General features: G+C 37.2%; 1 long non-coding RNA gene across 1 annotated transcript; it reads right to left on the minus strand.

Annotated features, from left to right (window-relative positions):
* Positions 1-1,917: 1,917 nt before the first annotated feature.
* Positions 1,918-26,921, minus strand: LOC123386663. Its single transcript, XR_006600909.1, has 4 exons — positions 26,682-26,921; positions 26,031-26,117; positions 18,618-18,692; positions 1,918-2,169 (listed from the first exon to the last, which is right to left on the minus strand). It is a non-coding gene; the product is annotated as an uncharacterized LOC123386663 (long non-coding RNA).
* Positions 26,922-27,358: the final 437 nt, after the last annotated feature.

Below are 27,358 nucleotides of genomic sequence, written 5' to 3' on the forward strand. Positions count from 1 at the left end.
AGTCTTGAACCTACAAAGAGCATGCTGCTGAGGGAACCAAAAAATGAGACAGATGTTTAAGAACATGTGTATTCTATTTCACCTTTTAACTTTAACTGGAGATAATAAATGAACACCAACAAAATAGTCCGTATGCCAAAGTTTTGGTTTTGAATTTGGTGCACTCAGTAAGATTCTTTTTCAATTAATAATAAACAGTAAACTTAGAATCCATAAATACCTGATATATATAATTTGTAAGGCGGTTAAAGTTAGTCACTTTCTGTGCAGACGTCTATGCCAAACCCTATTAAAAGTTTCATCAGGTTAGGAATTTCTTATCTAAAGGGTCTATGTGCCCTTGCTCTCCCCATAATTGTCTTCAGTAGAGTGCACTTGATTAATGGACTGTTTCATTTTTCAGGATAAAGCTAACATTTTCCTTTTCCCAGCAATGCTAGCAAATTACTTGATTAATATCAAAAAGCTCTCATTCACACATAACCTTTGAATAAACAAGTTGTGATACTGTTGGCAACATGTTAAGAGGGATTCCTGTAAGTAGGCTATAAAGGAAATTGCCTTTGTAATTCAACGTATAAAGAGGAAGCCTGTTTTTTGCTTGCTACAAATCTCCCTCCCTCCCTCCCTCCCTCCCTCTCTCTCTTTTTCTCTCTCTCTAAGTGGAGAATGTATAATGAAATGTAGCCAAAGCAGAATATGCTTTCTCAATGCTGGGGTTCCATTTACATTGCCTTCACCACTGGAAGCCCAGGAAGAAAACTGTGAAACACTTATGGAACTTGAACAGAGTTTCTAATTCATAATTTTACAGTTCTCCAGCTTACCCTTAAAGTGTGGCAACAGAGAGTAATCCACACCATATTGATTGAAAGATAACCCTCCAAAAGACTTTTCTAATATTAATTACTTAAAAACCCAGGGTCTGGATACCAGCTACTGCAATGGAGCAGAGAAAAGCTCTTTATGAATAAGAAAAAAAAAATGTAGATTAAAGTGGAAGAAAGAGAAAGGAATTAAAATATTATAGCCGTATACCAAATACTTTATACGAAAGCTTATGCATGTAGAAAATAAAAACTACTCTTAGTCGCAGCATTGTTAGCTGCCTATCCCGTGTTCATTTCTTCTTTAGAGATAACTATTAGAACACCACTATTAGAACTTTGTCGTAGCTTTTTGCCCAGATCCAGTTGATGGGTTGTCCTTGGTCCCAGCCAGGGATTGGCAAACTCTGGGCTCGGGGGCCAAATCAGGCCTACCATCTGTTTTTATATGGCCTGGGAACTGAGATTAGTTTGTACATTGTTGAGTGGTTGAAACAAATCAAAAGAAGAATAGTGTTTCATAATATGTGAGAGTTATATCAAATTTCAGTGTCCATAAATAAAGTGTTATTGGAATAGAGCAACACTCAATCATTTATGGATTATCTATGGCGGCTTTCATGCTAGAACGGCAGAATTGAGTGATTACAACAGAGACCGTATGGCCTGCAAAGCCTAAAATATTTACTATCTGGCCTGTTACAGAAAAAGTTTGCCGACCCTTGGTCTAAGCCAATTGTGATAGTCCTGTCTCTTGCTTTTCCAGGCTCCAGTCCAGCTGGCAGTGCCCATGTGACAATGAAATGCAAGCAGAGGTCTGCTGGGGAAAACTCTGGAAAGTCTTTGCTCTCTTCATAAAAGGCTGGCATCTTAACACCCCTCAGGTTTTGAAAATAAAAGTGAAATCTGGATGTGACAGCAACCATCTTGCAACCATGGGGTGATGAATATAAAAGTAAAAGCTAGCACCCTAGCAAAAAAGGAAAGGACCCTGAGTACCCAATAAAGTTTGTAAGCAGCTGAATCAAGGCCAATACCTGCTTTACTGCCAGACTTCCCATTATGTGAGAAAAATTACCCTTGTCTGTAAGGCAGTCCTCGTTGGGCATTCAGTCACCTGCAAGCAAATGCCTTTCTTACCGACATGCCCTCCTCTTTCTTTCCTTAGGTGTAGAACCTCGTCAGTCTTGATTGCATAGGAAGACTTGTGGCAGCTGGAGAACACTTCCCGGTATTTTTATAAAATGCCCAAGTGGGTAGCCATCCAATCTCTCCACAGGTAAAGTCACTTGACGTTGCTCATCCTACCAAACTAGTCTCCCCAGTGGCATTATCTTGATACCTGGGAAAGTGATTATGAGAACAGTCTATTTTCCTTTGTCATTACAGTTCACAGCAGAAGTTCGTTATACAGATGTTGATAGTGGCACCCTTCTCCCTGTACCCACCTCCCCTCCACCTAAGTTACACATTCTACCTTTTGTTTCCCTGGATTGTTTAGGTTAGAATGCCTTTCCCCACTTATATATATGTATTATGTCAGTTTATGTACTCAGCTCTGGGCTTCTTAAGGACAACACCATGTCTCATTGACCTCTGTCGTTCTAGCATCTAGCAGAGTGTCTCAGATAGGTGATGAAAAAATGAATAGAAGGAAAGTAGGCAGCACAGTTGTTAGATGAAAGAATACAATGTGGAATACAACAAATAATCCTTTTTTAAAATTGTTTAATGTTTATTGGTTTTTGAGAGAGAGAGAGAGAGAGAGAGAGAGAGAGACAGAGTGTGAGTGGGGGAGGGGCAGACAGAGAGGGAGACCAAATTTGAATCAGGCTCTAGGCTCTGAGGCATCAGCACAGAGCCCGACATGGGGCTCAGACTCACAAACTACGAGATCATGATCTGACCTGACCTGAAGTTGGATGCCACCCAGGTGCCCCAAATAATTCTTTAATTTAGCAGATATTTACTGAGTGCCTAATTTGGGCCCTTTTCTGGTTGATGGGGATAAAGTGATGAGTAAAACTAACATCATCACAAAAGCTAGCATTTATTGAGTACTTTCTAAATACTAGATACTATTCTGAGCACTTTACAAGTATTGGCTTATTTAATCCTGACAATAATCCTGTTTTGGGAGCACCTGAGCCTCCGACTTCAGCTCAGGTCATGATCTTGAGGTCCGTGAGCTTGAGCCCCACATGGGGCTCTCTGCTGACAGCTTGGAGACTGGAGCCTGCTTCAGATTCTCTGTCTCTGTCTCTCTCTCTCTCTCTCTCTCTCTCTGCCCTACCCCACTTGCACTCTGTTTCTCTCTCTCTCTCTGTGTCTCAAAAATAAACATTTAAATTTTTTTTTTCAAAATCCTGTTGTCATTCCCATTTCACAGATGAAAAACCTGAGACACAGAGATGTTAAGTACCTTGACTCAAATCACATAGTTATGTGCTTGAGTTAGAACTGGAATTTATCTGCAGTAGATCTAGTTCCAGGATACTACTTATTTTCTTACGCCATATTTCCAAGCTGCTTCTCTGATACACTACGTGCAGGGAATATGGTGTGAAGAAAACAAATGTCCTCCATTATGGGATTCCAAACCATAATAACGTAAGATACAGTCTGTACAGTGGAGGTCTAGATCCAGCATGCTAGGTTTTAAGTCCTGGCTATTGCATGTACTATATAACTTTGAGTATATTAACTAACTTCTCTGTACCTCAGTTTCCTTATTAGTAAATTGGGATCATAATATTTTCTAACTTAAAGTGTTATTGTATGGATTGCATGAATTAATGCATGTAAAGTACTTAAAGAAATGCCTGGAATATTTTAACTGTAAAACAGAGTTTGGATATGATTACTGTTATTGTTGTGGGTGGTTTTATAATTATTACATTGCAATAATAGTTACATAGCTATTATTACTATCCCTATGCTCAAAGAACATGTAATCAGACCATAAATTAAATTATCTCACAGATGATTGTATAGTAACAAATAGTGATTAGACATTAAGCAGGTAGATCAGTCAGGACTCTCCAGAGGACTAGAACCAAAACCAAAGCCAATGGCATAGATGATTAGATGATAGATAGATAGATGATAGATAAGATAGATGATAGATAGATAGATAGATAGATAGATGATAGATAGGGCTATTATAAGGAATTGGCTCACAAAATTATGGAGCCTGAGAAGTCCCAATAGTCCCAAGATTTGCTGGAGAGCCAGGAAAGCCAATGATATAAATTGTGGGCTAAGTGAGACTGACCTTTGCCCCAGGTCAAAGATAGGCAGAGAGAGAAAATTCTCCTTTACTCAGTCTTTTGTTTTATTCAGTCCTTCAATGGATTGGATGAAGCCTGATTGCATGGGAGCACACTCTGTTTACCAATTTAAATGTTAATTTCATCCAGAAACACCCTCATAGACACATTCAGAATGATATTTCGCCAGATGTCTGGGCACCTGTGACTCAGTCAAGTTGACACATAAAATTGATCATCACAATCGCTTCTCGGCCTTTTGGCTAAGATCAAGTATAAAATTGATCATCATAAGTCCACCTTTTGTTAACTTGGCACTGATATGCATCTCCTTAAACTATACTTAATCTCCAAATACAGATCATAATTCCACTGAACATGACAACTATTCTGCAAATAACCACAAATACAGTAACCTCTTCCCTAGAAGAGAAGGTAAAATCCTTGAGTGATGTCTATTCCTTTCCTTGATATCCCATAACTTAAGTACTATGATGTAAATTAACAATATTTATATTCTGGGATATGAAGTCAATGCATCTTATGTTACATAAGCATATAAGAGAAGGAAGAAAGCAATATTTGCTTAGTCTGTAGGTATACATATATGTCACATACACACACAAACATATTCAAAACAAAATAAGGAGTAAATAGTCATGACAATTACAGTCTTTGTTTCTGTAACTAGTCACATGATCATAGCTGGTATTTACAGCTACCTTTCCCAACTACCCATTCTGCATTCCCTTGGCCTTTATTAAGTACCTCAGCTGGTCTTGGTTCTTTACCTAGTGGGATGACCTAAACCTCCATTCCTGAAGGGTATGGATCATTAGTAGTCCTGTCTGGATTGGGTTGTTATACTTTTCCATTGACCTTAATCACAGGGCATGGTAATACTAAGAGATACCCTGAGGAATCTCTTCTATTCCAGATATACTCTTTCTCACCTCCATTGTGGAGTAGTAGTCCAATTTCCCCTTGGTGGTCAGTATCAGTCACTTGAGCCAGTCTTTATTTGTTGATTCAGAGGCATGAGGAGTTTAAAGTGGATGGGCACCATTCCTAACTTCCAGTTCAATGGAGTCATTGTTGTATCCCCTAGTGAAAGCATTCCTTCTCTGGAACTAAAACTCCCAGGCCAGTAGAGCATAAGGTGACAAGAATAGGAAGAAAAATTTTTCTTGTGGGTTATAGGCATAGCTTGGAGATATTATGGGTTTGGTTCCAGACCACCACAGTAAAGCCAATGTCGCAATAAAGTGAATGTCGCAATAAAGCGAGTCAAATGAATTTTTTGGTTTCTTAGTGCATATAAAAGTTATTTTTACACTATACTGTAGTCCATTAAGTGTCCAATAGCATTTATGTCTAAGAAGGTTGTATGTAATGAAAGGAAATGATACACTGGAAACTGAAGTGGAGAATTATGAAAAAGAAAACATGAATACAAATGGAAAATTGAGACAAAATAAAAAGATTGCAAACCAATCTTTTTGTTTAATTCCTCAATATTGAGTGAGAACCCTTAGGAAAAAAAATATAACAGAAGCCCTTCTCAGAAGATTTTAAGGGGCAATAAAGTCAAAATGAAGACTGACGGGGTTTTTAGGAGCCCCGACATCTCATTCTAGCTCTGGCACCCTCTTCAAACCAGTTAGGAGCCCTTGGTCTCAGTTTTTTCTCCTATGAAAGGACACAAAATTGTTAAGTGAAAAGACTCAAAGTTAAGAATCAGCAATCCTTAAGTCTTTCTCTGTCACTTGACCTTGGAAAATTAAACCTTTCAAATCCTCAGTTTTTTAATCTGTTAAATGGAGATAATGTGGAACTGAAATGATATATGTGATGTGTTTCACAGAGCACTCCATGACATTTGAAAATGTTCTATAATGGGAGCTGTTTAAAAACAAGTTATCGAAGTAAGTCATCTTTAATGTCTCCTATGGTTCTAAATACCGATTCTTTGAATGGACTCATTTATCATGTGACATGTTAAGAACTGTGACTCTTTTATGTGTTTGCTAGAAGAATTTCTCTCTGAATCACACAACTGATTGCATTCTTGGTTTAACCACTAGGGGACTAAAGTGAAATAACTACAAACCTACAGCAAAACGGACTGTAAAAGTGTAAATCCTTGTAAAAGAATGGGCTACAGATGAAAAGCTTTGCCTTATTTTCAAATGAAACTAAATTTGAGACAAAAACTTAAGCCAAACTACTACAGTGTAAAAGGAAAGCACGTAAGAGCTCTCTAGCTCTTTCTCCCATTTTCTGCTTTGCAAAACATGATAATAATTCTAATAAAGAATTAATTAGAAAGCTACTTTATATCCCAAAAAATTATGATGAAAGGATAACTCTTCCAATGAACATCATTGAAGTTTATAAGAAGAAGAACAGAATACTTTTTCTAGGGCATATGATGGTTTGCTGGATGGGGTACTAGTGTGGAGAGATGGGGTCTGTAGTAATTGGCCCCGAAAGCATCTTAGATGCTGCCAAAAGAATAGAAGAATTGGGGATGGGATAGAGACAAGATACACCATTTATTGAAGACCTACTAAGTGACTCAAACTGTGTCAGTGGCTTCCCTTTGTTTTCTCGCTTGACTCTTTCATCATTCTGCCAAGTAGTTCAACTCTTTCTAACTTAGCAGGAGGGAACCAAGATTACAAGAATTACAAGGATTGAGAAACTGTCCAGGATTCAAACTGCTGATAGATAAGTAGATATACTGTGAGTAGAAAATGAGTTTGTCTGACTCTAAAACTTATACTGTTTCTCCTCTGCCAGGCTGAGAGGGTGTTTCTCTTGGGGAGCCAGCTGCAAACCTATTACAGCCAGGCTTGCTGCCATTTATCACCGCTGCAGTACTTGCCATCCTTGTGATTGGGACACAAGGTGTTTAGCTGACCAGGCATGGCAAGGAGTTTACATCTCTTCCTTGATCTCTTCAGTGGGGTGCCAATGTGGGGAGCAGCAGTAGTGAAAACAATCTAGGTAGGTCCCAAGGATGCCCGCAGATGGCCTCTTATCACACCTTCTCAAGTTCTCTGCAGAGAGGGGAGAGGTTACTGCCAACAATAATGTTAAAAGCCACTTGTCCGAAAGCAGTACTTTTATCCTTCATTGAGAACTTCTGTACATATACACTTTGCACACATATATATTTTGCACACACACAATTCCATTAATTCTCATGGCCATAATTTGTGGTTGTGAGGGGGATTCTAAAGCAGAGAGATCGAAAGTGCTAGCAAGTGCAGACTCACAGACACAAACCAAGGTCTCCTAACTACTTTCTATTACAATCCCAAAACTCTCTAGATGTCTGTCTGTTTTAATATAATTTGCCAGTTTCACTGGGGAATTGCAAAGCTTACTTCCTGTTTGAAAGTAAGATCCTTTACTTCCTCAGAAGAAAGCTTCTATATACAAAACATAATGGCATAGTAATGAGCTCCCTTGACTGAATCAACCGTCTATGCATACCCTCAAGTATTACCCTCCCTTGGCTTCCTACAGTGTCCACAGTAAAGATCAACAGGAACAGTAGGAGGCTGGGAGAGCATAGAAATTGAAAGTTCAAGAAGGTTGAATTACATATAAGAATAAGCCCTTATGAATAGTGAAATCTTGGTTCAGAAAAACCACCTTTTTTTGGAAGAGCCCCAGGGTGGGAAGAAATGACCCTGTTACTTAGATACAGATCTGAAACTATGAGCGATCTCTCCCTTTTTAGTTTCTTGTCTTTCAAAATGTGTGATCCTGCTAAAACAGTCCTTGGCCAATTGAACATCCATGGAACAAAAACATAGATGGCATTTGAGTAGGTAGGAGATTCTGAGAATTTTTTTAGATGAAGCTTCTCTGTTTTCATGCTAATTGTATTTGATCACTGATACCTTGAGAGCAGTGCAAAGTATTCATGGGAGTTGGAACTAATGTGTATCAACAGTTTGATGTAAAAAATAATTTCTACCCACCTTATATTTGCTGACAAGAGATGAGAAACATTGTTGTGCAAATATAATAGGAAAATCCCTTTTGGGGCTCCTGATGAATCATGTAGTAAAACATGAGATTTGGGTACGTGATTGATTCATTTTTATTTCGTTATTGAAAAACATCAAGAGCTAAAAACCGATGGAAGACCAACCGAGTTCATCACAGATATTCAAAATTATAGACGTGGAGAAAAGAAAACATCTATGGCAATGATTCTGAACTAATACGGAAAATGAAACATTACTTGATCTCAGATTACTTCTTTTAAATCAGCTTGGGAAATGACATAACCATATTTAATTCCTCTGAGAAGAATTGTTCGGTTCCAACCATCTGCTAAATTAAGCAGCAGTGATTATAATGAACATTTACAACAGACCCAATTCAAAAGAGGATAATAACTTTATACATAAAACAAAGTCCTGGGAGGCTGTTGCAATCTCGAAGATGAAGATCAAAATTAGGAAAACAGATTTTTCAGGGTACTGGAACGCTAAGGGTGGTGAAGGTCAAAGTGCACCTCACATTTCCTTAAATTCTTTATTTCCTTTTAGGAGAATTAGCCACCAAGTTCCATCAAACTACCACTTGTCCAGATTCTTTCCTTTACCATGTTTCAAAAGACTACTAGTTTTTCTTTTTCCAGGTAGTAATGTAGATTTTGTTTCTTAACTCTTTATTTTCTCCCTCTCTGTACAGGTGAATGAATCTCTGTCATAACTTCTAACAAATTTTAGGAAGACCCAACAAATTAAAATAGTCAATCTGCCAAGTACCAGTAACCCTGAGAGATGTATTATTAATTACTCTGACAGTTCTCCTCTTTGGTCCTTAAATGGATGTTCAATGTTTCTGCAGTTTTCTGGCAGTGTTTATATATATGTGCAGGTCCACACACATTTTCCATGGAACCAGTTGCCTTATAATAGTATTACTAAGGTGACATAATAATAATAATAATAATAATAATAATAATAAAATAATGAGGAGGAGGAGGAGAAGGAAGGGGAGGAGGAGGAGGAAAAGTAGATTTTTGGCCTCGCCTGCTTGGGAATGCTGCCTATGTCCATTCTTCAACCAGGGAACCTATTTTCATAGCACAGGGTCACATTTTAAGTATTGACAGGACTCCTCATCAAAAAAATGAAAAAAAAATGTGTTTATGTGTAGCCTCAGATTCACAGAAAATAAAGTGCCTTAGAATTTCTTTTCCCTCTAAATGCCAACAAAGCTAATGCAGCAGCGGCACTAAGGCATCTGAGAGAGAACTAATTTATGCTTTAGATTTTCAAAGACATAGTTCTAATTATGTTGCTGCCCCACTGACAGAATATGAAAGCCCGATAAAAGACTGACCTCCCTCTCTTTCCTTATGCACACGCCCACCACTGTGAAAGATATTGAGTCTTTGCAAGAGTCTCACTTATGAAACTCCTTAACTGCACTTTACGGTCTATGGAACAAAGAGGTCTGGAAATTGATTAAAAGCACTAATTATTGTAATTGTATTTAGAGATGTGATTGGCAGGGAAGATGCCAGTAAAACTCTAAGGGTTCTCCATCTCTAGCAACATACTTACATATTAATTTGGTAGAATTAAAAATGTTAAGATTACATAATGAAAACAATATTCAGATTAAGGAGTCCTAGTGAGTTTAATAAACACAGAGCTCCTAAATGTTCTTCCTTCCTTTTATATCATCAACTGTACCTGGTGGAGTCAAAGGGAAGTTTAACAAGACTTTCTTCCTCTTTCTGGGACTGATATCCTTAATGCCATATTGGGATGATTCATTTCAAATGATATTGAACTTTGTGAGACCCTAAGATCTGTGAGAAAGTATCTACCTAATATCCATCCATCCATCCATCCACAAAACACTTATTCATTCAACAAATACTTCTTAAATCACTACCATATTCCAGACACATAGTGAGTAAGAAAGATATAGTTCCTTCTCTTATGTGGCTTATATTCAAAATAGAAAAGACAGAATACTGAAAAAGAATGATTGATTAGATACTTTCGACAGGCACTGTGTCAGCATCAACAACGAGGCAAGATTTTCGCTCGAGTGCCTGTCCTAGTGACATTGTAACCTGGGCAAATGGAATCCTAGTCTTTCTAAAGGTTCCCACGCTACATCAGTGACTCTGAGGCAGAAGTCTCCAGACCCAGGAGACCACATTGCTGGTGTAGCATAGATCTCTGTGGTAACCAGGGAGGATAAATGCCATAGCTTAGATGATGAACAGGAGTGTCAAGAAGAGGTAAGCAAGCGCTCGGTGAAAAAGCTGGAAGTGTACCACAGCCACACAAATGGCCATTGTTTTTGCTGAAAGACGTGGTGTTCCTCTCATGACAAATGTTAAATTGAATATCATTTTGCTTGTTTAAATGACAGGCGGTAGGGATTGTTGCTTTGACTTTCAGCAAAAAAAGTGAATGCACATCAGACGGAGAGAAGGGAATAGATGAAATACTGATCCTGCATCTATCTCCCTTTCCTCTCTAGAAGCAACGGTTATCTGAGGTTTTGCTTCTTCCCCGGGGCACTGACAGTAACTGCTTAGAGGGCCCACAAACTTTAATGCCCTCCCCGGTCTGAGGATTTTTTCCTTTGCCAACCTGCTCTGTTGCTGCAGATGCTGCTCTGGCAGACAGCAATAAATTTGCAGGTAAACAGGAATTTACAATCTACTTCAATGTTTATATACTAAAAATTGTCTTTCTGCTTTAGCTTTCCCAATGGTTGGCCTATGCTGAACTAGCTCTTCAATTCTGAGGCAATATTTGCTCTGTCTTGAAGAAGAACCAGGTTCATAGCTGAGTGGATCTTCTGCAAATGAATGCATTCAATGAATTATTTATCGAAACTCTTGGGAATATAACCGCTGCCTTGACAATAACATAGCTTTGGAGTGAATTATGGGGTCTAGGATACGGGCCCCAAGGAATTTCTGAGGAGGAAAGGAAAGTAATATGTTTCATAACAACACTGGGATAAGAGCAAGAAAAGTGAGAAAGATGAGAGTTTTAAAGAGCTGCCTCTTTAGACTGCTTATGTTTTAATGACCCATGCCAGGTTTATATTCAAAAAGGATATTCTGGCAATGAAATAATTAACAGAATAACTAGAACAACTGGCCAACATTTGGGAATTCAGTCAATTCAGGGACTTAGGATCATGTGGACAAAATAACTCATTTTATCAAAATCAAATTTTGGGGGGAGAGATATTTCCAGGCATGTTTATTCAGCTCTGCACATTTACATAGCATAAATAAGTAATTTTCTTAAGATGTGGAACATTTGTAGCTACTGCTAAGGTATAGGCAAAGTTGAACCCAGATGTTTTTACAGAAAGTCATAGATTGTTTACAAAGCTTGATCTCTTTTTGCCTTATTGGAAGATCCCTTATTTGCCTCTGCCCTTACTTGTATATCAAACACAACTTGCATGTCTGCATTCTAGATGCAACTAATAGCATGTACCTATGATTTCCAGCTTTGCCACCTCACGTGGAATTGTGACAATATTTTACTCATCAAGTCTTCATTTTGTGATCTAGTGACCAAACACTCAAGTGTTTGCATGATAGGGCAGCCATATGAGTAATGGTACTTTATTTTTATGACTCTGCCCTACCCACTCTGTGATAAGTTGACACTTTTTCACAAGAGCTTGTAAACGTAGAGCTCCTAAGACATGGCATTCTGCCTTTGGGGTCATGTTCCGGTGATGTCTCCTGCCCCCTCAAAAGCCTAGTGTTTGATTCCAAATCTGGTTGGCCCTGCTTCTGGCTTAGACCATTGTGTGACCTGTCCCTGTTCCATTCTACACCAACTATGACTCCAGATGTATAAAGCTGCCTTAATATCATCTCAGACCACATGGGCTTCCATGGGTCACAAGGCCTTGCTGCTCTATGCTCTCAGTCTTTTAGAGATCTGTGGTAATGGGACTCTCATTTTATTATTATTTTTTAAATTTTCATGCCTTTTGCCATAGATCTCCAATGGTCTATTAGGAGTTGGGAGCTGGACTGAAGGATCCAGCACCCCCTACCTAGCATTACTTACAAATGTTTCTCTGACCCTTTCATTCTTCGGTGACTCTTCATTGAACATCTACATACTAGGCATTGTACTAGGCACTGGAAATAGAGTTTTGGACAAGACAGGCATCGTTTTTGCCCTAAGGGGGCTCAGGGAATGATAGATACAAATAAATAAGCCACTCAGTAAATTATTGTTTAAAAGTAGATGTTGAAGAAATAATCACAAATGTAAGAGTTGTTTCAAAATGGGAAGTAGAGAGTGCCATGAGAAGGTAAATGAGGGAAAACTAACCTCAGAAGGTCAAGGAAGGATTCCTGAGGAAGTAATATCTAGGCTAAGATCTGAGAGATGAGAAGGAATAAAATAAGTAAGTGGCTGTGGGAGAAATTGGGGAAAAATAATGGTGCCTCAAATAGAAGGAAGGTGTGTGAGGATCCTACACTCCCAGAGAGTGAAACCCACCTGAGGAGGTCAGACGAGACCTCTTCAGTGAGACTGGAAAGGCCAATGAAAACCAGATAGAAGGGTCTTGTAAATCACAGTAAAAGGCTTGCACATTGTTCCCAGATAATGAGAAACCATTGAAAGCCTTATTAAAAATATTTCAAAATATGAAATATTCTAAAGGTCCAAAATAATGTAAAAACAATCCATTAGATGACTCTTAGTCACCGCCGAGCCTGTTATTTTGCATGTACTTCACTTTGTTTTTTTAGAAAGAAAATGTTTCATTTCAGCTAAAATCTCAAATCCATATCCTTTCTCCTCTTTCCCTCCCTTTCTTTCCAGATAACCACAATCCTAAAGTTGGAGTATATCATTCTTGTGCAATGATGAGGTATCTCGTGAAACTCAAGATATATAATCCCCATGACCCTGCAATTTGTCTTCTTGCTATCTGTTTTAGAGAAACTCTCATGCAAAAACACAAGAGGCATTTTCAAGAAACTTAATCACAGCAGTGTTCACCACAATAAAAAAATAAAAGTGGTACCAACATAGCAGCCCTCAGTAGAGGGATGAATAAAGAAACCCTGGTTTAGTCACACAATGGCATCCTATTCATCAGTTGAAAAAAATGTCTTAGAGCTTATGAATTGATGAGGATAATGTTAAAAAATGAGATGCTTCGTTAAGAAGGCAAGTTTCAGAAGAATATATAGTATATATTTCATGTATGAAAAACTTAAAAACATAAATAAAATAGTATCTATTATTTATGGAAACAGGTATATGTAGTAAAAATATAAAACCATTAAAGACTTCTAATCAGGGAGATACATAGTAGAAATTGCATTTTAAAAGTTCAGTCTGGTTATAGTTTTGAGACTGCAATCAAGAGGGTAGACTAGTTAGGAAGATATTACATCTTAACTATAGAGAACAACCTGAGGGTTGCTGAAGGAAAACGAAAAAAAGGAATCTACTATAGTAGGATAGTTGAACAATGACTGTAGCTGTGATTAGGGAGAAAAGTAGACCAGTTCTAGAGCTATGTATTTATTTGTTGTTTGTTTTTATTTTAGAGAAAGAGTGTGTGACCAGGGGAGAGGGGCAGAGGGAGAGCAAGAGAATCTTGAGCAGGCTCTATGCTTAGCATGTAGCCCACTGTGGGGCTCGATTACATGAACCTGGGATCATGACCTGAGCTGAAATCAAGAGTTGGACACTCAACTGACTGAGCCACTCAGGTGCCCCATCTAGAGCTACTTAAAAGGTAGAACTTTTAGGATATGGTTTTGGGCTATGACAGTGTGAAGGATGGGAAGGAATTGAGTGACTTTCAAGTTCCTAGCTTAAATAATTTGGTCACTCGTGCTTCTATTCACTGATACAGATGACAAGGACTGAGGTGACAGCTTTGGGAATGGCTGGAGATGATAACCAGTTTTTTTGAAAAATAAGTTTGAGTTGCTTTCTCCAAGCAGATACGTCAGGAATGTACGAAAATAGGCCTAAATGTCTATTGAGAATTTGGAAATTAAGATGGTTTGTGAATCATCGGCATATACCGTGGGAGGTAATTAATTTTGTAAGAGTAGCTGAAGTTGATTAAATAGAGTACATGGGATGAGAAAAATGTACGGCCTAGGACTAAGCCCTGTGGACAGTATGATGTCATGCTTGCCACGGAAGCTGGGAAGGAGAGGTCATAGACATAGGGGGAAAATAAAGAGGGACTATGGAGTGAGGAAGGCCAAGGGAACAAATTATTTCCAGAAAAAAGTTGTAGCTATCAGTTTTGAATGCTGTTAATATTTCGAGCAATAGAAGGAATGACAATTATCTGTTGGATTTTGCTATGGTATCATTGGTAATCCAAAATCAAGCATTTTCAATGTTAATTATACTTCAAATGCATACATACATACATCATATATACATAAGTGAGCATTTTCAGAAGAATGTTTGAGCCAAAAGCCATGTAGGGTGTGTTGACAATTAAATGGAGGAGTGGAAATGGAGACAAACAAGATGTACAGACATCTTGGGTAGTTTGGGAAGGAAAGGACGATAATAGGTAGGTGCTAGGGGCCTAGGAGGGGGTAGGGAGAAAGAATAAGTGTTTTGTTTTTATATATTTGTTTCTTTAAGATCAGGCAAATTTGAACATGTTAAATTGCTACTGTGAAGAATTCAGTGAGAAGGGAGAGGCTGAAGATGGACAAAAAGATAACCAGTGGGTGAATTTCCCCCCAAACTTCAGAAAATGAAATCCAAATCATTCAAAAATGATTTTTTTGTCGAATTAATTGCTAAATGAATTGGAAGAAGGATTGCATTTCTTCTGAAGTAGTGGGAGAGGAAGAGAGATGTATGTGGATGTCAATAGGCTTACTGATTTGGGTAGTGGGAAGTTGAGAGTTTTCATTTCTGATTGTGTCTAACATCTCTCTGAGGTTGGAGGTGAAAACATCTGAAGAAAAGGAGAGGGGAGGGTTTTAGAGGTTTTAGGACAGCAGAGTGTGCAATATTTGTTGGGAAGAATTGGAATAAAGGCTGGATAGGGAAACAACATGGACTTTCTGTCACTGTTTAGTTCCAAGTTGAGGTTGGAGATTTTGAATTTATGGTGGTGCTAATCTCCTTGGACCACACTGTGTATCTACACTCTATTCCCTTTGGATTAATTCTTTCACAAGAGTCTTCTCATTTCCTCCCACAGACAGACTACCCCTCCAGATGTGCCACACATGGCTGAATTTACGGTCCATATAAAGCTTTGGTCAGCTTCTGGGAACCTACATTATTTTTTTTTAACTATCTCCAGCATCATCGAAAAACCCTATATGATGGTGCTATTCTAAAGCTTAGTTATGTCTAAGTGTTTTGTAGGCATTCATGAGCTTCCAAATTTGTTGTGTTTTTAAGCCCCTGAAGAAAGAATTCAGTATTTCAAAGCTCTCTACGAATGGCAATGTGAGACTAAAGAGTTCCATTTTTTTAAGAACGATTATACACTCTGTGACAAAGGTTTCACCAACTCTGTGCTGGAAATAAGGGACCTGCAATGTGCCTCTAGAGTGTGGCAATGTTTTTGTTGTACACATTTTTATTGTTGTCATTTAGGCATATTTTTAATATGGGAAAATGTAATAGGTATTCAGAAGTCTGAGAACACTGAAGAGTATTCTAGTATGGTTACTGTGGTCTGATTGACTCAGCCGCATATTGTCACACATTTGCTTTTCCATATATTCAAAAGAACCAATGTTTTCTTTTTAAAAGTGACTTCATCTTCCATCATAAATGTCTCTACTCTAAGGCCTGGTGAGAGAATTCCTTGGAAACCAAAGAACATTTAGTCATTTAGTGTGTATGTGGGTGTTTTTCTCTTTAATTTATGAAGCCCTTTGAACGAGTAAATTAAAAAGTGGTGTGTTAGTATTCCACATTTGAGAATTTGTTTCATAAGCAAGTTTATAATTTACGGTGTTTGTGATCTTCTGTGAAAGTTATGTCTATGCATTGTGAATACTTGGACCATTTTTGCTGGATTTTGATCAGAAGGATATAGAATGATCTTCAGTTGTGGAGTGAGAAAACTTGAGTTCTAGTTTTAACTCTGATACCAACAACTATAACCTTGAGTAAGTCTTTGTCTGAGCCCCAGTTTCCTGACCTGTGAAAAGAGGAGTTTTATTAGGTGACTTTTAAAATATATTCCAGATCTTAATGTCAATTTTAGGAGTTGATACAGCTGTTTGGCAGCATTAAAAAAAAAGCCTAATATTGTTAAGGTTATTAATTCTTATATGGTACAATTAAAAACATGCATGCTCAAGCCTGGGGTTTAAGGTCTTAGTATTCATTCACTCACACATATTTTTATTCAATAGTGAATATCAGAAATTTGGGGAGCAATGATGAACAAAGAATTTATCAGTCCTCAGGCAGTTCTCATTGTAGCTGGGAAGACAGACATGTCAGCCAATTATTGGAATAAGTACAGATGATCCTGCGATAATATTTACATCTCAATCTTCTCTTCTTAGTATATCCAACTTACTATGTGAAATCTTCATTTGGTTATCTTATAGCACTTCAAACTTCACACAATTGACTACTCTGCTCTCAAAACCAATCCCTCTGATTTTTTGAGGGGGCGAGGGGAATAACAGCACCATTCAAGTAGAAATCTCAAAGTAGAAATGATCAAGTAGACCTCTAGGAGTCTTGCCTGATTTCTTCCTCTTCTTCATTATTTGCATCTAATCCATCAGCAAACTGATCAAATTATGTTCAGAGCTTTCAACTCCCATGGCTACCACCCTAGTCCACCATCATACCTTTCCTGGACCCCTGTAAGAATCTCCTTGCTGCTCTCCCTACGGCTAATTTTGTCCCATTCCAACCTATTCCCCAAATGGAAATTAGAGCATTGTGTTAAAATATGAATTCAATCATGGTGCATGTATTCCTGGAACCTCTACTGACTTCCTGTTGTATCTCACGTGAAACCCAAGTACTGGCATGATCTGCCCGTTCCTACATCTCCAGTATCATCATGACACTTTCCCGCTTGAACATAAAGCTTCAGCCTAGGTCAAGTTATTATTCTTCAGGTTTCCATTCTGATATCGTTTTCTCAGAGATGATTTACTCTCTAAATAGATTGTACTTCCTCACCTCTTTGTGTATTTCATTAGCACCTGCTCTTTTTCCTTCAGATCAGTTACCATAACTTTGAACTTGACCGTATTTTTATTCCCTTATTTATTGTTTGACTTACCCACTAGAATGGCATCTGTGTTAGAGCAAGAGATTTGTTAGTTTCATTTACTTAGCTTCTATCATGGTTCTTATTGCATAAATTATTAAATATCACTTGCAAAAAAATCATCCCAGTTATTATGACATTTTTATATTTTGCAACCTGAAAATATTGAGGAAATTAAAGCAACAGGTATTTCTTGACATTTCTTATTAATAATGTCTCTAAGGCTGTTACTAATTATGCAAAGATTGGCATGATTAAAATAACAATTTGCAATTTGTTTATTATTACATTCTTCATTCTTTAAAGCCATGCATCTATGAAGAACCATAAAAAGAGAAATTATTAATTGTACCAAGTCCAATTCCATTTTAGTAGTTATTCATATAGCAAGTTGTGGAAGAGTTTTAATTAGTAATGCACTTAATGACTGTCTAACAAATTTTCATACCATTCAACTTTTACTCCTGTACTCAAAAAAATAAACAATGACCTTCCTTCTGATTAACTTTTTACTCATAAAAACCTAAGTACTAATATGCTGGTAAATTGCCATCAGTTTTGGTGTGAAGTAATTTACTTATTTTTGGTCTTTTCTATTACATTGTGATCTTATTCATTTTTACATAAGATCTAGCATCACATCATGATGCTAAATCTTACATTTATAAATAATTATTAAACAGAAGGGGAGATATCAAGATAATAATTTTTTTTCATTTATATAGCCATTTGGTGTTAATGAAAATTTGTGGGTGATGCAAATTACAAGCCTTAAGAAATAGGCCTATGGATAGCTCACATTTTATAATAATAAAATATAGCATACTTTCAATAGTAGATATACAGAGGACTACTTAGACTCTGTTAATATAGAGCTATCTCTCTCTTGTGGTATTCTCATTTCCTGGAATATTCATAGCTCTCCTATAAAGATACACCACATCTCCAACAATCTTGGTATGTAAGAGTCTATCACATAGTAGGTGCCTAATACAATTTTGTTGACCCGAAGTGAAATAGTTCTCCAAGTTATTCTTCAGTCTTGCAATGCTTATACTCTATGCCATAGGAATTGTCAAAACAGATCAGAATTCTTTTTTTTTTGTATTATAAAAATAGAATAATCACTAACATCTTAGGATTATTTAGATTTGAGTGCACATATTATGAAGTCAAAATTACAGAAGCATATACAGTGAAAAAGAAATTTCTGTCTCACCTCTCTTCCCCACTGCTCCATAATTCTCCAGGGATTTCTGGTATCACCAGTTTCTTGCATATCTTTAGAGGTATTCTACAGAATCCAGATGAGTATACATGTTCATTATATTTATACAAGTTAGAGATTTGGCTTTCATAATTTTTCACTATATGTTATACCTCTAATAATGTAGAGTTCCTTGTTCTTTATATGACTGCATAGGATCCTATGGAAGGAGGCTACAATATTGTATTAACTAATCCTGTATTGATATTGAGTGGTTTTCGATCTTTTATTATAAAACTGCTTGTTTTCGTTCACTTGGGTGGCTATCACAAAATGCCACAGATGGGGTGGCTTATAAATGACAGAAATTTATTTCTCACAGTTCAGGAGGCTGGAGGTCCAAGATTAGCATGCCAGCATGGTTGGGTGAGGGCCCTCTTCTGGGTTGTAGAATTATCCTTGTGTTCTCACATAGCAGAAGGGACAAGAGAGCTCTTTGAGGTCTCTTTTGTAAGGGGTATCTTGCATTAGTGGGGACAGATTATAGCACTGCTGTACTGAATATTCATGGATGTTTCTGTGTGTGTAAAATTTCACACATGCACATATATCTTTACCCAAAATATTTAGAAATAGCATTACTATGTCAAAAGCTATGTCCATTTTAAGTTGAATAGTTAATGCCACAGAGATTTAATGCCATTAATTTACATTTGGACTTGCAACATACAAGGATTCTTTTTCTCCATCTCATCAAGAAATTGCGGATCAAAATTTTGATATTTGTTACATCAGTATTATTATTATTTTTTTTAGACATTGATCTAGGACTCTAGCCTAAGCAGTAAGATATGAATCAGAAACAAGAGGAAACAATTTTTATATTTCTTCTGAATTCCTCTTTTAATCTATCATTACTACTTAAAACATTGGTTGCTTCAAACTCTAAATTGTTTTCCAGTGGTAAGAATGATGCAGTGCAGACCTATCGTATATTTTTACCTAGTTCTTCTTGTGCCTAATGGCATATGTTTGTTAGTGTATGAACTAAGTCTGTGGTGATGGAACAAAGAAAGTCTAACTGACCTCTAGAGGATTTTAATGCATTTTCCCCTGATTCATTTATTTCTTTTCTTTGTATTTATTTTTGAGAGGAGGGGGCATGCTTTGGAATGACATGCTTATCAACTAAAAGAATGTAGCACATGTTGGTCACCATTACCATTTTAATATGAAAATTCATATCCTGAATGGTGCCAATCTCTTTAAAAATTGCAGTTCATTTCAAATGTTATTTTTCTTCACTTACTTATTTTGCTATCACTGGGTAATGTGACACTGAAAGAAAAGTTCAACAATAAGTTTCCGTTTTAAACAGCCATTTAGAAGCTCAACATCTGAAGAAGTTCATTATCTGTGTGCAACATTCGGTGTTGAACTAATTTGTAAATCTCACAAAAACCTTAGAAAATATTTTAATTTGATTTCTATTAGAGCATAATTTCTATCATGCCTGCACCATCTATCCTTTTTTTTTTAAACATGCCCTTTTGCATTAACGTGCCGTCTCAGGCAAGCTCAAAGAATTCTTTACAATAGTGCTTTATCAGATCTATACCACAAATACTTGCTTATTTGTATGGTCATACTTATATTCATATATTCAATCACTTACTAACAAGCACTCAGTATGTTCACTGAGCTGATTCCTATGGGATTTAAACAAGATTATTAAACATGTATTGCTTGTCTTTGGAGAGCTCATATTTTCAGATGTTGAAATAGAAACCATGTCAATACTTTCACTGGGAATTTTGTTTGTACCTCTCAGTTTCCTTTTAGACCTGAGATTAGATAGATAGATAAATATATCTGTATCTGTATGCATTCTATATCTACATATATAGAAGGAGAGAAAGAGTACAGTCATAAACATCTTTTAAACATTTTAAAATTACAGAAGTTTATGTTCACTATATAGATATTGAAGAGTAGAGAAGACATAAAAAATAGAAAAAAAATCCCATCCATTAACTTTTAGAGAAAGGCAACCACAACTCGTATCTTGGCATACTCTATAGCCTTTTCGTCTTTTCTCTAAGTATGTTCTATTTTGTTAAGATCATACTATAATATTAACTTTTGTTGTTTCATTCAATGTGTAATAAATATTAGTATAGTACTTTTTATTTATCTTTTTCTTTTTTTAATGTTTATTTATTTTGAGGGGGGTGGAAGGGGAGAGAGAGAGAGAGAAAGGGAGTGACAGAATTCCAAGCAGGCTCCACGCTTAGCACAGGGCTCAGGCTCACGCACGGTGAGATCATGACCTGAGCCAAAATCCAGAGTCGGATGCTTACCTGACTGAGCCAACCAGGCGCTCTCTACAGTGCATTTTAAAAACTACAAAATATTCTGTCTATAATTATATCATAATTTACTATGACTCTACTTTTCATTTTTTGTTAATGTTTACTTATTTCAGAGACAGAGGGAGACAGAGCATGAGAGGGGGAGGGGCAGAGAGAGAGGGAGACACAGAATCCGAAGCAGGCTCCAGGCTCTGAGCTGTCAGCACAGAGCCCGACGCAGGGCTCGAACTCACAGACCACAAGATCATGACCTGAGCTGAAGTCCGTCGCTCAACGACTGAGCCACTCGGGCGCTCCACTATGACTCTATTTTTAAATACCTGGATTATTTCTACTCTATGTTAATATATAATACACTGTGATCACTATCTTGTGGTATGCATCTTTGCGTTTTTTTCTACTGGGTAAGTTCATTGGACCCTATGATAGAGATATTTTAATTCATTTGAGATGTGTTGTAGCATTCAGAAAGTTTAATAATTTTTAATAATAACTAAATTTACTGTGAGTATTTCAGGCATGTTTTCTCATAACTCCTTTTTAGTAGGCATTATTATTATTGATCCTTTAAAACTCAAGGTATTAGAGAGCTTAAGTAACGTGGCCAATTTTATAAACCTTGTTTTTGCTGGGACCAGTTTTCAAGCGTAGATTTTTCTGGCCATAAGGATATACTTAATAGGTATGTAATTTCTCACAGTTCTAGATGCTGGAAGTCCAAGATCAGGGTGTTGGCTTCTTCTGAGACCTCTGTCCTTGGCTTGCAGATGGTTGCCTTTTTGCTGTGTCCTCACACGGTCTTTCCTGTCTGTATACATGTCTGTGTTCTAATCTCTTCTTATAAGGACACCAGTCATATTGGGTTAGACCTTATTTCCCCTTAATTACTTCTTTAAAGACTTAGTTATTATTATCTGTAGATGATATGACCATATAGCTAGAACTGTACCCCAGCTTGAATTAGCTGAAAATCTCTTCAAATTTTGAGGTATTTTTTACAATACCTCATTTACATTGATTTGTTCTTGCTCCTTTCTCTTTGGGTATCTCTAATCTTATATCACATAGAAATATTTAGCCTTAGGATCAATTGACCACGAAACAGGAGGTTTTATATAATACAGTTTCAAAAATGTAGGTATTCACCCATTAATGGATCCTGGGATCAATGTGGGGGTAAGGCGAGTGTTTTGCACAAAATAGAATAGATCAGAAATTAAATAAGTTTTGTTTTATAAAAGTTTTGCTCCCATTCTGTGTGTGTTAAGTTGCAATAAAATGTATTTTTAATTTTAGGTATGTAACATAAAATTTTTTTCCATCTTTTTTTTAGTGAAAAAAACTTCTTAAACCTTCAGCTGGGGTATACTATTTATTCTGACAAATGGCCAAACTACTCCCTACCTTAACACTGAGACCTCTAAAGATTTTATTATATGGCATAGACTGACCTTGGGATTCAGGCAAATCCATCAGTATTAGAATTTCAATGGCACTGTGTGTAATAACTGCCCGCATTGGCTCTTAGCTTCAGCTATATCTTCAATGGGGATCAGATGGTATTTCTCAGAGTTACTTTCTGGCAATGATATCTGGGAGAGCTTCCATCTCCCAAAGGTTGAGCAATATTGGGTTACTTCTTGAACTTTTTCCTGTCTCAGCCTTGTGGTCTGGTTCTAGGTGAACAGTGCCTGGGTGATCATGATGATCTGGTTGCATCTTACTTTATCACATTTAATGCAGATTTGAGAGCCCAAGCCGGCTCTGAGGAGCCCTTGGCTTGGGTTGGAAACTGATCCCTGATGCTGGGGACCTCGGTGGTCAAAAGGTCAACCTTCGGTCATCAAAACAGGCCTACATCAGCCCACTATTCTGGTGCTTTGCATAATTTTCTTCTTCCCTCAGTGTAAACACCTTTTGATTTTCTCCCTCTTCTTTTTGGTTCGGCTTCACTAATCTGTTAGAGCTATGTAGGCTCTGGGGAATCCTAAGCTTTTTGCAGTCAATCATGCCAATGTGCTTATACTTCATTTATTCTGACTTGTTCTAGTCATTTCCAATTCTTCAAACTGCACCCCACATAACCTTCCAAATCTTGATACAAAAATATTTTGATTCTGTATAAATATTCAGAGCAAATCTCTTTCTAGTGTTTATATATGCTTATAAATAGAAAAAACCTCACATCTCTCCATCTTAAGCTCTTTTAAATGAAGTGCAATTTTCTTCTATAGACATAGAGATTTGGGGGCATTCAGGTCCCATATAATTATAGTACTCAAATCCTATGAACTCCTAAGTCATCTCTGTTACCCATCTACTTGTGAGGCTTGATGTACTGATACAGTACTCAGATTTATAGTATAATGATGACTCTGAAGTGTTTTAGGTGTATAACATGCTAAGTATAAATGTCATACACCAAAATAAGTATTTCCCCACGCCCTAAGTTTTGTCGTTAGTCTGAGCCAGATCAGAGATTTCAATGATAAAAGTAGCTCAATCATTCTACAAAATAGATAAGAGACCAACAGGGAAAGATTTTGAGATAACAAGGAGCCTGGTGGATCAAAACTTCCTTGATAATATACTTCATGACCTCCAGATGTTTCTCGCTCCAAGGGATCATTTTTTGAATGATAAACAGACCAAGGCTCTGAACCAGTTCACACATTTCTGCTTCATACTCAGTGGTGTGTGGGAGATTGCACCTGTTGACTCAGGAGAGCCATTTGTGATCAACTACTCCCAGCCTGGCCTTTAGTGACATCATGCTAGTGAAAACATCAATGTCAAAACTGGCCATAGTAGGAGTATTTATACCACAGAAATCGGCAAATGTATGCAAATCAGTGCTTTTTGTTTTGTTCATTTGCCTTTAGAAAACATTTACCAGCACAAATCTGTTTATGTTTGATTTTTTTTTCTTTCATTTTTTTTTTTTTTTTTTTTACTTTTCCTTTACTGGGAAATAACATAATTTATTAAGATACATCATGTGTGGAGAGATTGGGTAAAAATGCAGTTTCTCATCTAGGTTTACACACAGATTCTCTTGGATTATTTCATTAGAGTAACATTTGCCAGCACTGTGTGCATCCTTATTTTCAATAGGAATGGCCAGTCTTGAACTCTACCTTAACTCTCTCACCTGTGAAAAATGAAAAAGTGATTGAGGGGGGTTTTCTGTGATCTTATTCTAAATTTGATGTAGTCTGTCATCACACCTCTTGTCAGCTCAATGTCCACTGACTTGCCCCTCTCAATCATTACAGGGATGTAATTTTGACTCAGTTCTAAGCTGATAATTCAATTTGCCGCTCTATTTACAGCAGACCTGCATTTAGAGCACATATTCCAGACAGAAGCCCTCAAGGATTAATCTGAATATAGCTGGACTCACTTGGAAACCTCTGCTCTTGCTTTAGGTTGCACTGAGACCAATCTGCACATTCAAGGAAACAAACAAATAAGAACACCAATGTAAATTAAAATACCACACACATACAACTAATGTAGACCTTTATCAAAAGTTTTGCGATTAGATCTGAGGTTCTCAGGTGAGGTTGGTTTTGCCCTCTGGGAGACAATTGGCAATGTCACAATTTGCGGGCAGGGATGCTATTTCTAGTGGCTAACACCTGCTGCTAAACTCATCAAATGCGTTGGAACGTCCCACAGTAAAGAGCTATCTAGGCCCCAGTGTCAATGTGCTCAGGTTGAGAAACCCCAGACTGGCTGGAAATGGGGCTTACAAGACTATCACCTTGTCAAACTTTCTTAAAATTCATCTTAATTACCTCTACTCTCTGTCTTTGGCAGCTGTCACGTCTGTTTCCACAACTCCAATCTTCAGGCTGCCCCACCCTTCCTCTCAGAGGCCGCGCTTCCTTTTCTCATTTGGAACAATCTAGCAATGACTTATGTCTTTTCTTGACTCCCAATTCCCCTGCATTCTCCAAAATTATCTTAACTTGCCACTCTACTCAGCAGAGCAGATGAGTTTCCTTGAAATCTATTTTCCTTAGGAAGTGATGGAAAAGGGGTAAGGGGCATTGTAAATAATAAACGTGGTTCTCTTCTTATATACATGGGAGAGTTAAGTGGATCTTACAATGCATGAGTAATATCTTTATGAATTTTATATTCGTTTTTTTTTCTATTCAAGTTTGTCATGCTTTCTACTTTGTTCTTTATTTGGGTAATTAAAAGGTAATAACTCAGCAGGTGGATTTTCCCCCCAGCTGTCAGAATTCCTGCTAAAGTATGATTTAGAACACCTTGACTCAAAAGGGACCTGACAATTAAAGTGGTTTTTTAAAGAATTGCACGACGAATGTTCTTCTTTAGAAAGTTTATTTTCTATCCATTACCATACTTTGAAATAGAATTACTAATTGTTATTCAACTATATTTCATTACAGTTAATTGGCTTCTAACATTTGAAAATGATTTACTCCCACCACTTCAGAAGCGCTTAATAGCAGCCCCTACATCATAATCTTGACAGAACAGCTTCATGTTCTTTCCTGATTACATTGTCTTTGCAATTCCAAATTTAACAAGGGGATTGCATTCTTGAATTTTTGTGCTTTGTGAATTTTTTTTTAGGAAGAATAATATGGTCATGCTAAAAGAACGCTGTAAATTAGAATCTTAAATCTTTCTCCTTCCTAAATGATATTTCCAAATTTTATCATTCAGAGAGCAACAGGTACAACAGGCCTCTGGGAAAATGCAGGCAGGCTTTTACAAGAGCAGTTATACATGAGTGGGTATAGAAGCACTTCAGAGATAACTGATTCCTCCTAGACAATGTCATCTGCAACTCGTGGAAATCAAATGTGGAGCGACATACATCAAAATCACTGGAAACCTCATGTGTCTTCAAGAGGAAAAATAGGTAAGCAGAGAATGGGGAATGGAGCAGTTACTATCCCTCATTAATAAGAATCTAAACAATCAGATCAGACCATGCTTCTGCTACTGGGTATTCGTAGGCAGATCACTTTACTTTTTGAAGCTTCTGTAAAATGGGAACAATAGTGCCTACCGTGAATCCCTCGCAGTCCTGGGTACATGATTCAGTGAGTTCATTATCTTCATCACTGTTTATTGAAAATCACGCATGTAATAGACACTATAGTAGATAAAACAGATGTAGGGGTGAACCAGGTAGGCAAGGTCTTTTCTCTTTTGTAGCTTATTATCTTGTACTCTGCCATTCAAAGAGCAGTGCGTGCTCATAACATCCACACCCCCTGGGAGCTTGTTAAAAATCCAGAATCTCAGGCCCTCCTCAGACCTCCTGAATCAGAATGTGTATATTAACAAGATCCCCAGGTGATTCATATGTACATTAAAGTTTGATAAGCACTGGTCTAGCAGGTATTATGAACACTAATTCTGAATTTAGGAAAGTGCTACACAAATATTTTTAGAAGGCCAGTTACAAAATAAGAAAAGGAAGATACACAATGTATTTAAAATTTCAAAGAAATATATGCATATGTTCTTCTTAAATCAGATAAATTCTGTTAAAATTATGGGGAAAACATACATTGTAATTATTATTTATATTATTATTAGACATTCATCTTAATACTAAAGGAGTTAAGAATAACGTCAGGAAAATATATGAGATTTCCAGAGGAAACTATCCATGGAAACCTCACATAAAAGAAGACAAGAGAGATGAAATTACCTGATTCAGATCAGTTTAGGTCATTCTTGGAAAATATTATCTGAGGACTTGCTCTTTGTGGAATTGCAAACAAAAAAAACATAGAGGAAAACGTCTTCCCTTGTGTCGGAGAAAGTATAGTTAAGACAGATAAGAAGAAACAAAGAGATGAGAAAGGAAATAACAGATCGCTTGAGACAAGAAAAGGGTCTGAAAGGGAAAGAATAATTCAGAAAGTGTATACTGTGTGTCCTGTGGGTGCTCCAGACATCAAAAAGAAGAGTATAATCTATTTCAGGGCTTTATATTCCTGAACAGCCAGAACAGCCACAAACTACTGCCAGTAATTTAGCAGAGATGCTGTGTCAAGGACAAAATCCACACCCACAACCTCATACTTAACCAAATTGCATGCAATTGCCTATGACAAGTCCTTGTTGGAATCCTCTTATCATGGCAAACATCCCTGGTATTCTAAACAGTGTCATGAAGGGGGAAAAATAAAAATATCATGAGCCCAGGGCACAAATTTTCTGTGGAAACAAGAAAAAAATTGAACAGCTCTACGAGAAACTGTTGTTCATATGCAAAGACAGTTGTAAACCTTACAGACACTCTACATGTAAAATACACACTCTCAAGCATTGTTTTCTAAAAGTAAATAAATACACAAAGGTGACTTTTGTCATTACAGTGTA

Source organism: Felis catus, chromosome B4, assembly GCF_018350175.1.
Source record: "Felis catus isolate Fca126 chromosome B4, F.catus_Fca126_mat1.0, whole genome shotgun sequence".
Classification (NCBI taxonomy): Eukaryota; Metazoa; Chordata; class Mammalia; order Carnivora; family Felidae; genus Felis; species Felis catus.